Below are 13,302 nucleotides of genomic sequence, written 5' to 3'. Positions count from 1 at the left end.
TAATTCAATCTGCTGTTTCCTTTTTATTAAGATATATAGATTTAAAAATGAAGACATAAGTAATGACATGTTAAATTATCTATTCAATATTTTCAGCTAGGTTTGATAGCCATTATCAATACAAAAAAGAATAAATACAAAAAAAAAATACTTAAATTGCAAGCACATGACTATATATATATGCTATGACATGCAGGAGGATAACTATCTATAACTAATCAAAGAAATTTAAAACAGTCATCCCTCGACTTACGTCCATTTGAAGATACATCCGTGATCCCATAATGGAATAAATAACATTTTAGACTATACTTTCGAATAAGACGCAAGTGAGCGTCAAGTAAAAAGGTTTTTATTTAGCAACACAACAGCGAATTTAGCAGCAACCTCCCTCGGCAGTCGGCATGTGGCTTCAACAGTTCCTCTGTTGATTTTGTGTTTGAAAAATAGGTTATTTGTGCATTTAGCGTTAAATATTTTGCGATATTTTGTGCAACGTGGGCCCTGCATGCCCAATTAAAAAACCTAGTGAAGAATCCCAGAAAAAGAGGCAGGCAATTGATCTTGAAACTAAGTTGCAAGCTCAACGATAGTGACGAAGCAATGACAAGGTAATATCAGTGAGTGAAAAAGCTACTTCCATCATGCATAGAGGACCTGAACTAAAAGTGCATACTTCTTAGCACTATGACCATAACTGCTAGCAAGGCCCGATGACGACTATGAATTCAAACGTTTCTTCCAGTTGGTTCATGAGATTTAAACAGCATTTTCCTTGCACAATGTGAAAATGTAGGGTGAATCTGTAAGTTCCAATGAGAAGGCTGCCAAGGAGTTTGTAGAGAAATGGGATAAATTATTTGGCATAGCAAATATTTAATATGGATGAGACCTTGTTTTGGAAAAAATGCCTGAGCGGACAATCCACAAAAAGCTAAAATCTATGCCTGGTTTCAAAGCCTCTTAAAGAGCTTGTTACGATTCTGTTAGGGGGTAATGTGGCTGGATATAAAATGAAACCATTTGCAATATGGCACAGTGAGAATCAACGAGCCTTCAAAAATATTAGGAAGCATGTTCTTCCAGTTCATTAGCGGTAAGAAGTTGTGGATGACTCCAAGCAACTGTTATGCGAGTGAAATGGAAAGCTATTGTGTGAAAGAAAATGTAGAATTTAAAATTTTATTAATTCTAGATAATGCCCCAGGTCATCCGTCTTATATCGATGATCTTCACCAAATTCAAGATCACATTCCTCCCTCCTTATTATCTACAGAGATTATTTCTGCTACTGAAGGAAAGGACCAGACTCTCATGCAATTCTGGAAAGCATTCAATATTTATCATGCTATTAAAAATATTGTTGTAGTTTGGAACGAAGCGATATCTCAATGTATGAGTGGCATATGGAAAAAGACATTAAAAAGGTTTGTGCACGATTTTGGAAGTTTTGAAAAAAAAATGAAGACCTTTGCAAACTGAGTGAAGAAATAGTGGGCCTAGCAAACAATCGGAATCTCGAAGTGATGACGACGCCAGAGTTCAACTCATAGAAAGTGTCCTTGAAGAGTTGACCAACAAAGAATTGATCAAACTGGAGGAACAAGTGTTGCAGAAGAGAAAGAATGAAAAAGGAAGAGGAAAAAGAGAAACAAGAAGAGGTAGTTAAACAATTCATAGTGAAGGGACTTGCAGAAATATTCTCTGCAGTTAGCGATGTTCTCAAAATGGTGGAAGACATGGACCCCAATGTTGAACGCCACTCATTAGTAAAAAGGAAAGTAGATAATGCTTTTGCTTGCTATAAACAAATTTATGATGAAAAGAAGAAGAGGAATAAGCAAAGCACACTGGACATTTATCAAAAAAACAAAGATCATACCAGAAGAGCCACAGTCTAGTCCTTCCAATAGGGAAGGTAATGAAGATGTGATCGTGGAGGAAGATTTGGGTGATTATTCTCCTGTTTTATAGTGGCAGTAATGCACAGTAGTTTTATAATAAGGTTTAAAAATTAAAATAACAGTATACTTATTACTGTTAAGTCCCTAAACCCCTATAACTCTGTTGTTTTAATGTATCGACTTACGTCCTGCCAAATAGAACAGAACCCTGACGTAAGTTGAGAGATGACTGTAGTGTTATGAAACACATGGATGAGGAGTGTTATTTAAGATGATTTCCCCAATTTGAGAAAATTCAAGGCAATCATCTTGTTGAGGTTTGGATTGTGAGTGCTTCACAATAATTGCCATGAGCAGCTCCAATTTATGATACAGATGATTCTGATAGCAGAGTCCTCACACTGCATGGATTAAACTTTTACTGCAAACAGTTTCAACCACATGGCTGCAACACGACTCTGCCATCAACCAGATGCAACCCTAAGAGATCAGCAGACCCACAAAAGGTTGTTATAAAGTAAATTTTGTACGGTGGGCAGACTCGTGATTTTTTTTTTTTTTTTTGCAATTATACGTCAAATTACCAATTGCATAAACCGAGAATATGGGATTGGAAAATAAATTTTTGACTTGGGTCATGGGATGGTTGACAAACAGATATTAAAACATGGTATACAGTGGGTGTGAATCTGGCAGATGCCAGATTCACACCCACTGTATACCATGACAACAGGCAGGGGTCTAACATCAGATGTGCAATTGTTTGCCGATGATGCGAAGATAGGCAGGGCAATCAGGGATGCTACTGATATTCAACACTTAAAATTATTTGAATAGGCTGGAAATTTGAACAAATGAAAATGGCTATCAGTTTAACATTAGTAAGTGTAAAGTTATGCACTTTGGCTTTCCATGAGATTTCCTGAGAAACTGAGGAGACAAGGGATCTTGGCATATTGGTGGATAGGAATTTGAAGTTCAAAGGTCACATTGCAAAAGTTGCAAATACAACTCAGAGAATAATCGTGATCTTAAAGCAAACCTTTGACATGTAAGGATAAGGAAGTCGTTTTTTCCTCTTTATAAGGCTTTGATAAGATCACACCTGGATTATTGTGCACAGATTTGTTCTTCTGGATTCCAAGGGGATTTAGATTATGTGGATTACAGACTGGTTAAAAGGAGAAAGAGAGGTGATATGATAGAAGTCTATAAACTTTTGAATGGGTGTTATAGGATATAGTCTGATGAAATTATATGGAAAGCGTGAAGAGAACACGTGGACCTCCTTGGAAGTTAAGTTTGTTTACAGTCAAGAAAGGGATAAGAGCTAGGTTTTCTCTCACAGAGCAGGTAGTGAGTGCATCTAAGGGAAGGCATGACAGCTGGTTTGAGTGATTTATAGCCTCCCTTGATGTTTCAGATAATAATAATAACAAATAACTAAAGACAATCACAAACATCTATGCCACAGCAGGATTCGAACCCGCAACCTGTTCGTTGGAGAGCAGGTAAACTAACCGCTTGGCCAACCAGGCCAGCAAAAAAGATACATGCGTAGAGACATCTTTTGTTTAAACCTTCCTTTTAGATTTATCAGTTATTGAAAAATTAATTATAGAACAAACATACCTGCAGTTTTTTGTGATAAAAATATGTAAAAAAAAAGTAAGTAAAATTAGAGATGTGCCTTTGCTCCTTCCTCCTCCCAAAGCCTTTTGCATATATCCCTGGGAGTATGCATACCACATTTTAGGAAACATTCAACTTCACAATGTCTGAAGGACCACTCATGAGAGTTTTAAGGCCTATGACAGATCAGTACTGGGGTAAGCTAAGTATTAGAAATTAAACACTTGGCTGTAGAAACCTACTGTGACTTTCAAGCCATTTTAGCTTCTAGTGAGCAAGGTGGTCTTGCACCAGCAGTTAAATTCATCTAGTACCTGAACATCCATGATACAGCTCGTTATTTAGAGAATGGCAATGCTATCCTTTCAACCAACCAAGCTAGCACTACTCCAAATGTAAGAGCATTTGGGATTTGTATAGGATTAGCATCTGTATAGGTGCAAAGAAAAATTTTAGAAGGCTGAGAAGATTATAGAAGTGCTAATGTGTTGCCACAAAATGCTGGAGGTGTCAGTCAATCCACAGAAAGAAATCTTATCCGGCAACCTGGGTATTATGAAACACACAGGGATAGTGAAGCGAGATCTTTTTTCGAAGAAACAAGAAATCACTGCTTTGGAAGCACTGAAATAGACAAAGATTGTAGATCTTGAAGCTTAAAAACTTTTCAGAACTACAAAGGTTCATCATATGAAGAGGAGAGATGGCATCAGCAAAACCATGAATAGTCAGTAAGAGATTAGTTATGGCAGGAAGAAAATGGGAAAAGTACAGAGCCCCAGGATATCTCGATAGTAGTGTAGTGACATCTGAAACTACTCTAAATAACATAATGACCAAAAATGGACCACCCAATCATGACAGGTGGAAGGCAAATCATAAGATAGCATTTTGCTACATTGACCTTCTACAATATGTCGTAGGAATGTCCAAAACAAAATTCTCCATAAGATGAGTAATAATCATTAGGAGATTCACTGTGAATCCACTCTGATAGGGCTCTGAGTGGTAGAAAATTATTTATACCTTTTCTGGTTGCTGTCCATAGTTTTAGAAAGAGTAGTTAACCACATACTTTTTAAATTATTCAATTGATTCTATCACTGTCTTCTGAAAACTACTACAAATTAAATTATAAATATGAGTATCTTATAAATATCAGCTAATATATTGAAAACTCTACTAAGAGTAGAGTAGGAAGAGTACTTTAAGCAGTGGTACTTGAAGCCAAATCCAACGAAAACTGTGTCCACAGTATTTCACCTGAACAATGCAGAGGCAAACTGACACCTCAACCTTTCTTTCTGTGGAAAACTGGTAGGACATGAACCTCACCCAAAATACCTTGGAGTGAGCCTGGACAGAAGCCTAACCTATAAAAGGCACTTCACCAACCTGTCCAACAAAATTAAAACGAGAAACAATATCATTTCAAGGCTCGCTGGAACAACCTGGGGTTGTGGTGCAGAAGTCCTAAGGTCGTCTGCACTAGCCCTCACATTCTCTGCAGCAGAATATTGTGCTCCTGTCTGGGAAAGAAGTGCACACACACTAACATTCAAGACACCCAGCTAAACTCTACCATGCGCACAATTACTGGGACAGTGAGAAGCACCCCTCCCTCCAGGCTCCCAGTCCTTTCTGACATTGCTCCACCAAACATATTATTATTTCGGGCAACTCCAGGGAGTCCTTAGACTCATCGAGGGAGGCCCTAAACATCATGTCCACACAACTATACGACATTCTCACAGTATCTATCATACCTTGCCTTGAATTCACTCACTGTCATAGCGCCCACAACAGACTCTGGCAGCTTATTCCATTCATTTACCACTCTAAAAGTAAAGAACCCAGCTCTAACACCCCTGTTAACCACACTCTTGCCCAGCTTCCATAGGTGTCCCCTAGTTCTCCCACCACCAGTCCTGATCTCAAAAATATCCTCTGAATTAATCCTATAGAATCCCTTTAGCAATTTGAATGTCTCAATCATATCTCCCCTTTTCCGCCTAGTTTCAACTAGTTTCTGCAACCCACAAATCTTCAACCTGTTCTCATATGGTTCATTCCATAGACCTGCTATCATCTTAGTCACTTGCCTCTGGATCCTCTCCATCTCCTCCCCATCAAGAAGGAACCGAGGTGACCAAATCTGGGCACAGTAGTTGAGAAGAGGTCTTATCAAGGCTTGGTACAGAGGTACAATAACTTGTTTGTCTCTGTTCGTCAAGGTATTTTTCAACAACCAAGTGAGTTGATGAGCTGATTTCGCTACTTTTGCAATGTGCCCCCTAAACTTCATCTCCCTATCCACCAACACTCCCAAGTCCCTGGCCTCATCAATCTCCTGGAGTACAGTTCCACCAATGTGGTATACTGCTGCTAATCTTTTCACCCCAAAATGCATAACCCTACATTTTGTCACATTAAATTGACATCCATTCTCCTTAGCCCAGAACTCCAATCTATCCAAATCATCCTGCAAGATTTTGACATCTTCTGCACTCACTATTGCCCTACCTTACGTCCATTTAGTCGCCTCTTACGACATGCTTGGATTTGCATTGGTGCTATTCTTATCCCAGCAACCACACGGGGACACAACGGTCGATCCAATCTTTCTACTCACCTCGATTAAAGAACTTAATAAAAACAATGAGCAATCCACTCTTGCCCTGCACCAGATGCTCATAAATTCCCCTAGTCTTTGCCTAAAATCTAGACAGCCTTTCTAGTCCATGGAAGAACTCTCTTCAGCTGCTCTGCCATCAACACCTGACATGTGGAGAGAATACTGGTCCAACAATCTTCCAACAAACGGCTTCCTGGTAGAAGATATCTGTGCTACGCAGCCTGGTTTTGCTCTTCCTAGAAAGATTTGGTCATGTATCAACAGGATCAGAACTAACCAGGACAGATGTGGCACCCTTGTTGTGATTGTTCTCCTGCGGCTCAGACGATTACCCATATTGTGAACGATTGCCCAAGGTGCCAATTTCAAGGTGGTGGCCTATAGGACATCCACAAGGTGACATATGAGGCCTTGGATTTGCTTGCCAGACTGGACATGGACCTGTAGCCGTTTTGTATTCCTTTTGCCATAAGAATAAATAAATAAAATCAGCTAACACAAACCTAGGGAATACCCATTACATTTCTCTGGTTTAATTAGTTACTGTTAGTAAATTGCCATGTAAGATACATGTCAGATTTCAGAAACCATCATTATTTATCTGGCTTATAAAGTACTTTGAATCTCATGTTCATCAGGCTAAAGCTTTATATGAAAGTTGAGTACAGCAATCCCTTGATTAATGCGCCTAATGTGTTCTTTAAAACAAGCGCATTAACCCTTTAACATACAAAGACGTCTGTGACACGTCTTTTGTTTATTGCACCAAAATTGATTTTGAATTTTGGTTTCACACATAAATACAACCGAATATAGACGTTAGACAATCTTGTGCCTATTTCCTTTCAGCCGAGAAAAGTTGCCAAAGGCGTGTATCGGCTATTTCGTTTGCACAAATTCATCATTATTTTTCAAATAATGATGAATTTGATCCAGCAAATCACCCTCGCCCAAAAAATTGGCAGAAAAACGACCACTTTCTGATTTTTAATTGGTACGTTAAGGGGTTAATTGAAAACACACTAATCGAATATAATAACCTATGGGAAAATGTATAATTCGTTCTTCAGACTTCTTTTTTGACCCTTATTTTTTTTGTAAAAGAATTAGGGTATGTCTCAGGGCATAGTTAAGGAAAACCATAAGCTGAAAGACAATAAAACATATTCAGAATATAAATTTATTATTCTGCTTCTTAAAAAAGAATTGAGCTAACGTAGTTTGGCGGGCATTCTGTTTCTTTTTTTCATACAACTGACGGTATGGCCCTATTGCCTCTTCTGCAAATTTTACTGGTTCTCTCTTCACCAGGGTCAGTCTCTAAGCATTGCTGCTTAAAAACTTAGATTGTACGAAAACTATTTTCAAATTGTATCTGTGAAAAGTTTAAGACTGAACTTTTATGGGAAGAAAGTATTAAAACACTATATCAACAAAGAATAACATAAAGTTAAAACTTTTTAACGAAGTTTTAATAAAAACACAGAACTGAATCAAAGCTAGGAAATCTTTAAAAGGAATATGAAACAAATTATACCTTGTGGGGGAAGGAGGGGGAGAGTAGTTGGAAACAGAGGGGACTCAAATGCTCATTTCTGCGATGCTATATATGCTCAATACAACAGTTTTTGTGGACTAAGCTTAATTATGATGTCATTAACTGCTGTATCGCTGTGTTTTGCTGTGAATGTAAACTCATAACTATTATTTTATTGTTATTATTTAGGATTTTATTTGCTATTATTAAGGGCACTGTTCTTTCCAGTGAAAAGAAGGCAGCTTTTAAACCTATTACATTAGATGTTAAGATTAAATTATTAAATTTAGTGACAATGGTGTATCAAACACTGACATAGGCCACAGACTAAATGCACTAGTTGTTAAAAAATAAAAGTTCTTTAATGATGTGAGAAGTGCTATATCAGTTAATACTATAGTTATCAGTAAAGGTGACAATAAAGGTGAATCTGATTGCTGAAATGGAATAAACTTTTCCACTTTAGCAAAAGTTATTCCAAATTTTTCATTTGTGTAATGAAATAAATGCCTTATTTATGCTGTTTATATACAATACTGTATATGACAGTTTAAAATGTTATTAAACTGTTACATGTATTTACAAGTGAAAATAAAAGGAAATGATTCGTTATACAAGGATGGTCTGGAACATAAGATATTGTGTGATTGGGGGTATGCCAGTATTGGCACAAAAGAAGCCTTTTTAGCATATCTAAGAGGGTGGTCTGAAAAGTTCTCGGCCTCACCATAGATGGCAACACTATCAGCAAGATTTTTTTTTTTTAAGTTGGTACATCTGTCTGAAGTAAAAGTGTTGTCCGTACCCCTTGAAATGGATACAATGGAGTATCATTGGGTTATAAATTTCTTTGTAAAGAAGGTTTAACGCCAAAAGAAATTCATTCAAAGTTCATAAAAGTTAATGGGCGCTCTTCTCCTTCGTTTTCAACAATTAAGAAATGGGCTGCTGAGTTTAAACGTGGCCATACCAGCCTTGAAGATGATCCATCTGAAGCACGTCCAAAAAGTGTAACACCACCAGAAATCGTTGATCAAGTGCACAATATGGTATTGGATGACCAGTGAGTCAAAGTGTGTGAAATTGCTGAGACTTTAGGCATTTTGAAAGAATGTGTAGGATAAATTTTGCATGAAGAATTGCAAATGAAAAAGTTTTGCGCAAGATCGGTGCCGTGCTTGCTATAACAGATCAAAAATGCACTTGCATGAAAATCTCTGAACAGTGCTTGGAGAATTTTAACAAGACTAAAACTGATTTTGTGCTGTTGAACTCTGAATGATCTTGTGACTTCATTTCAAGAGATCATACAGATTTCAACAAGTGCACCTTAGCATATTAAATTGTTCACATCAGAAAATACTTGCATTTTGGTAAAGATAGAGATTTAGAGTGTAAAATATTAAAGTATATAAAACATAACATTTAGAAAGAATCAGTTTAGAAAATTATAGAGATGCATAACAGTTTTGGAAGTATATTGTATTATTTAGAAGTCTTTTTTTTGAAATTATAAATCAGGATTCAGTATTGTAAAGTGTAACTAGATTTTGCTTAAATATTCCACTGGTCTAAATGTAAGAATGGGTCCAAAGGTTTGGTACGTATTAGTGTAAGCACCTGAGGCGGTGTGATACTAGGAGCAGGTGCATATAACAACAGTCACATGATTTCCTGCTGTAGAAAAAAAGTGCTGACATCATTCAGATGTACAAGACTAACATAGCACCACACAAGGTGTTTCAGGAGAGGATAGGGGGTGTTATGTGAAGTGGAATATAAGGAATTGCAGGAGGAAGAAGGCTTTTTTTCCGGGATCTCCTGGTCGAGAGCATTAAGTCCAGGTAGCTGGTTCCAGGCTGAATGGCAGGCAAGGATGCGTGGCAGCGGGAGATTTGAATCGGGCAGTTCCCGAATCTACATACGGAGTTTCCAGCGTGACGCAGCCACCACTTTCATTATAAGTGGGCGCTGAGTTGTCGAAGTTCCCGTGAAATCCTCAGATAACGAAGATAGCCAATGTGCGTATCGAGGATAGCCATGTTGCAGATACAACACGCCGCACATTATCCATAACAAAGAAGCAAGCCTCAGGTTCTTTCACGATAGCATCAGAGCCAGCAGACCCATTCAAAGCCATGTGAAGGTAATGTAAAAGTTTCATTATTTATGTTTTGGAAGCCTGTGAGTGAATGAAGAAATTGTAATACAAGAGACTAGATAAGGCAAAACTATATAGACTGGTGACTTTCAAGGAATTGTTCTATTAAGCTTAAGCCTGAATTCAAAGTTGTTAAGAGGAGTCTCATACAGTGCAGAGACAGAAAGAATTATGTGTGAAATGTATTAGATGATGACATAAGTATAGGCAGGTTGCCAAAATGAGATATTATTGGTTCTGGGATAACCCTGAATGAAATTAGTATTTTTATTTAACATTAATGTAAGATTGCAATCTTTAGTAGTGTGAGTTTTGTAATTAATTAATGTGTATTCATATTGCAGAATAAACATGTATTCTTTTTCTAAACTGAGTCTTGCCTGATTAAGAGTGTTAACTCACTGCTCTAAAAATATGTACTTGTCGCGGGAAGGTAGAGTTAAAGTGAAATATTTTGGCCACGACTGACTAGGCGAGTTAATGGATAGTTACAAATCTGGATTATTGAAAGTATCTCCCTGAGTAGTATAATTTATTATCATAGGGCATAAGCTGGCGCAGTCATTAAACTAAATAAATGTGTTTATGCTTGAAAAGGAGATAGAGCCAAAATCCAGGGTTGTGCTTAGAGTAAATTGGTTTATGAAGTTGAAAGATGCTTAATTAAGATAATTTGCATAAATAAAGACGCAACAGTGCATCAATTTATTACTATGGATGAGACTTGGATTCAGCATTACACACCAGAATCCAAACAGCAGTCAAAACAGTGGATAGAAGCCGGTTGTTCAGCACCAAAGAAGACAAGGTAGGTTCCATCAGCAGGAAAGGTCATAGCATTGGTGTTTTGGGATGCTAAAGATATTTTTTGTTTATTAATTATCTTAAAAAGGGTAAAACAATAACTGGGGAATATTATTCCAATCTGTTAACCAGACTAGACGAAAAAATTCGTGAGAAAAGACCCGGTTTGCAGAAGAAAAAAATCAACTTTCATCAGGACAATGCACCCATCCACAAAGATGTTTTGGCAATGAAAATTAAGGGATCTGCACTATGAATTGTTGGAACATCCACCCTATTCCCCAGATTTAGCTCCCTCTGACTTCTATCTCTTCTCTTCCCAAAACTAAAACTCTTCCTCGCTGGTTAGCATTTTTCTTTGAATCAGAAGTGATTGCAGCTGTCGAGTGGTATTTTGTAGATCTTACTGAGAACCAATACAGGGACAGAATAATGGCGTTGGAGCATCGCTGGAATAAATGGAGTCTTAATGGAGATTATGTTGAAAAATAAAAATAATTTTGAAATTATAAATTTCAAAATAATTTTTTTTTCATTGTTAGGTTGAGAACATTTCACACCACCCTCCTACAAGATAAAGCTAACAGATACAAAAGCTTAAATGAATCTAGTAACAAACTGAGAAATAAAGCAAGAATTCTGGGATTACCATTCAAAACAGCTTAAACATAACTTTTCTGGAGATTAAGTAGCAACTAAACAAAACCTTTTTGAATAGCAGGCAATATCAAGTAGAGTTATGTGGGCAAATATCAGAACAGAGTACAGGACAATCAGACTTATTTGTGCCTATGGTCCCACAGAAAGTTCTACTAAGAAATGGGAGAATTTTTCGAGGCATCAGACACAATGAAAAAGGAGAAGTTGGTCCTTCTTGGGGATCTAAACAGCAATATAGGAAATGATTACCAGACATATATATAGAAATGTTTTGGGAAAATTTGGAGAAAAGAGTAAAATTAATAAAATAATGGTAAGCACCTACTAGATTTCAGCTCAGGACATAGACTAATTATTATGAACACAAAAATGTGCACAAATTCTCATGGAAAGAAGATACAAGGAATAACTGACTATTTTATTGTTGACAGCAGTGTGTACCCACTTGTTTCAAGACTGAAGAGTATATAAAGAATTTGAAATTGGAAGTGATCATTTAGTATTGAGTAGGATAAAATTGAACAGCATTCGCAGGTGAACTGTAGATTCAAATACACAAACATTATTCAAAATAAAAGAGTTTGAAAACAAGAATGAAACCTTGTAGAATAACTGGCAACCCTGAAAATTCATCCAGAGAGGCATGTGGTGGTGAGATAATCTAGGATAGAAAAATCAGAATTCTATGATAGACTCAGGAAGTTAGGCAGTTAGGGGAAAAGAAGCAAGCATATAACATTTCTTGACGAGTAAGTCAACTTGTGCTCTTACAGAGAAAAATGTAAGAAAGTGAAGCATTATGTAAAACTAGCCAAACAGAAGTCTTGGGAAGAATTTGGTAAGAACATAGATAATAATATCAGGAAAGTGGTAAAATGTTCTGAAGGATATTGAGAAAAGCTCAGAAATGGAAGAAAGTACTGTAAAACAAATCAGAGAAGACAAAGGTGACATGAAAACTGAAAATAAAGATATTCTAGATGTCTGGAGTAATTACTTGGAAAGACTGCTAAATGAGACAAGCAGAGACAGCGTGGTAATAGAAAACACAGACATCTAGAAAAGATGTATGTGTTTCGACCTAGATGTTATTTGACCAGAAAGCCTCAAATATGAAGGTATAAAAGTTTTACAGTGGCTACATTGCATAATTCAGAGTGTTGAATTCTGGAGGATTGGAGTAGAGTACTCATAGTACTCATCGATAAAACGGGAAATAAAACTGAATATGAGAATTACAGAAGAATATCCCTATTAAATGTTGCTGGTAAGATTTATGCAAGTATACTTTGAGAACGGGCTGAAAAAAATTGTGGAAGGGAAACTTGGAGAACAATTTGGATTTGGGGATTTGGCAAATAGAGGTTGTCAGAATCAAATTTTCATTTCATGACAAATAGTTGAGGAAAGCATGGGAATATAACAAGGATCTGTATTTAAGTTTTGTAGATTTGGAAATCATTTGACAAGAAAGTGATAATGTAAGTGAAAAATGGAAGATTCTGAAGGAAAGCATAATTACTGCTACAGAATTACATTTAGCCAAAAAAGAAGAGGATAGAAAGAAAAGAATGAAACCATGGATGATGGAAAATATTTTGAGGAAAATAACACAAAGAAGAAAGTTAATAGTAAAACAGAGGAGAAAAAAAAAGCAGTATAGACTTGAGTAGGGAGATACAAAGAGAGATAAGAAGGAAAAAGGAAGAGTGGTTAGATGAAATAAGTAAAGATACAACAGCAAAGGCAGAAAGAAATGACATAAAAGGTGTTTATAAAAACATTAATATGATGACAGGAAGGAGAAAGATGCAAAGGATTGGAGCAGTCAGGAATGAAAGAGGTGAAATTCTGATAGAAAAAGAGAAGATATTACAGAGATGGAAAGAATACATAAGTAAACTTTATGAAGATGAGAAAGAGGAGAAAATCAAAGAAAGAGCATAGTGGGCAGAGGCTGTACATCATG

General features: G+C 36.7%; 1 protein-coding gene across 4 annotated transcripts in view; it reads right to left on the bottom strand.

Moving 5' to 3' along the window:
• The window catches only part of LOC150106217 (uncharacterized), a 212,374-nt gene that overhangs the window by 51,201 nt on the left and 147,871 nt on the right, over nt 1–13,302 (bottom strand). The window lies entirely within an intron of this gene.

Source organism: Typopeltis vanoorti, chromosome 5, assembly GCF_054136105.1.
Source record: "Typopeltis vanoorti isolate ZY-2024b chromosome 5, IOZ_Tvanoo_1.0, whole genome shotgun sequence".
Taxonomy (NCBI): domain Eukaryota; kingdom Metazoa; phylum Arthropoda; class Arachnida; order Uropygi; family Thelyphonidae; genus Typopeltis; species Typopeltis vanoorti.
This window is presented reverse-complemented; position numbering and strand designations above follow the sequence as displayed.